Source organism: Pteropus alecto, unplaced genomic scaffold (genome assembly GCF_000325575.1).
Source record: "Pteropus alecto unplaced genomic scaffold, ASM32557v1 scaffold103, whole genome shotgun sequence".
Lineage (NCBI taxonomy): Eukaryota > Metazoa > Chordata > Mammalia > Chiroptera > Pteropodidae > Pteropus > Pteropus alecto.
The window spans coordinates 14781643-14783996 of record NW_006436288.1 but is presented as its reverse complement, the minus strand read 5'-3'; the positions used below and the strand labels follow the sequence as shown (position 1 = coordinate 14783996).

The 2354-nt window shown below is 32.4% G+C and overlaps 1 non-coding gene across 1 annotated transcript; it reads right to left on the bottom strand.

Annotated features, from left to right (window-relative positions):
• Positions 1-229: 229 nt before the first annotated feature.
• LOC112480379 lies at positions 230-348 on the bottom strand. The gene has a single exon (XR_003046569.1). It is a non-coding gene; the product is annotated as a 5S ribosomal RNA (ribosomal RNA).
• Between the last annotated feature and the right edge of the window lie 2006 nt (positions 349-2354).

Genomic DNA, 2354 nt, shown 5'->3' with positions numbered 1-2354 from the left:
CTTTTTCTTTCATTGAATGTGTCTGGTCCCTCTCCTAAAATTTCTTAGACCAATTTTGCCTCAACATGGCTGCTTGTGAGTAATCCTTTTTTTTTTCTCCAAGATTTAGTAATTCTCATGAAATCCCTTTTTTTTTTTTTTTTTTTTTAGGTGAGGCAACCCTTGGTTGACCTCACAGATTGCAAGGACCTTGTCAGCTTACAATTTCTTATTTTTAAAAAAATTTTTATGCCTACAGCACCTGGTCTTCCTAGGCGGTCTCCCATCCAAGTACAAACCAGGCCCAATCCTGCTTAGCTTCTGAGATCAGACGGGATCAGGCTTGTTCAGGGTGGCATAGCCATAGACTAGTAATCATTCTTTTCTAACATGAATCTTATTGTCTTTGGATATGGACTTATTCAGTTTAATTTTTTATCTGTTCTACACAGAACCATATAGGGGATTAGGCTGATTAAGTAGGTGCCTGAAAAATCAATTTTAATTACTCTTTATTTTAGGGAGTACATATCTTCATCAATGTAATAGCATATGAAAAATCATGTTTTGATATTATTTTAGGTAAGGATTTTTGAAGAGTGTCCTTGTTTCGAATGCATCATAAGCAAAGTAAAATATGCCATTGTTATCACTCTTAAGGTTTGTGTATATAATGTACATTTAAAAATTTTAAAAACAATTTTAATAAATTTAGTAGCAAAGAAGGAATTCTAAATTTGTGTGATGAAAGAAAGAATAAGAAACTGGAGAACATAACAAATAGGATTCTGTTATACTGCATATGGTATACAAGTAGCCATTGATGATTCAGTAGAGTTTGCTTTTAATACACTGAGCCATAGTATTTTTCAAATTTGGTAATATTTAACATTCCAAATAAGATATTAGATATTACTAAATGAGTTCAAGGTTGTATGAAAAACATCAAAAATTTATATAGTATCTCTCAACAACTGTGATGTTATATAAACCAAATTTATAAGTCTCAGAAAGGTGTGTAGCCCATAATCTATAATTTACATATACTTTCAAACACATAAAATCTAGTATATTAGTGCTCAAATCATGTTTAAAGTTGTTTTTCCATTTGTACTATGAAGAGCTTAGAACTATTTTTAAAGTTATGCAATACAGTTTATAAGATAGGGGAATTTATAAATTATGTTATCTTAGTTCCTTGAGATGCAATAGGTCACCTAGAATCTTTTGTTTTCCACACCGGTAAAGCTAAGTTAATAATATAAAAACTCCTCTCACTTTGCAATGTGTAGGGACTTTCAGTCGTACATGGCATGAAGCACTTAAATAATAATACCTTCGATCAACTGTTAGGGGTGGAGGAAGGTGTTTTTAATGATGTAATATAGGAAATGTTTTGGCGCCCATATTTCTGTTCAATCAGAAAAGAGTCTTAGTGCTAAAAAGAGTATCATAAAATTCTTCTATCACCACACAGGTGTAGAAAGCAAAACAGTCGCATAGAATCCGTAGTACTCATATTAAAACAAATACTTGGGCACAGTCATCCAAGAAAATAACTAAAGCAGACACTAAGCATTGTACGGAGTTGTAGAAAGTTTTCTTTACTGGACAGAGATTTGTAATTGCCCTACATATCTAATCATTTGGTCCTCTTTTAAACCAATACATATATTTCATTTTTTACATAATTGGGGGAAAGTGAATTTCTATTAATAAAAATTTTATACTTAATGTTCAAAATAAAACTGATATAAATGTTATATAATATTTTGTCTTTGAATTTTTTCTCAAGATTTGAGTTATGTTATATTGATGAATGAAGAGATTTCATCATTCAAAACCCATCAATATCTCTAGATGTTTTCTTTATCTCTACTCCTAGTGTTTGCTCATTAGTCATATGTTGGACAAATGCCACCATGGAATGGTATAGTTTAACAGAATAAGTTGGACTGACTACCTTCAGAAAGTCTATCCAAATATGAAAACTAGAGTTAATTATTCAAACTAAACTAGAAATCTTAAGGTCTGCCAGCTGGCCAGAAGGCCGCACAAGAGACACTGTCAAGCTGCCCTTATTGATGCAGTTCCCTTTCTGCGACTCCCCAACAATTATAAACAAAACTTTCTTTGCAGGAGTATCATATGCACCCTTGAGACTTTACTTCTTGCGTGGAAGCCAGGCATTAACTTGTCTTCCTCTCAGAAATACTGTGACTTGCATCTTAGAAGTGATCATAAAAAACATTCAAATGTTTAAGAAAACACTACCAGTACATTATATAGCCCTCAGTGACTGTAGGAATGTCTCAAAATTAACTACCATTGGTTAATTGGAGGAGCTAACTAGAGGGATAACAGACTTGTTATTT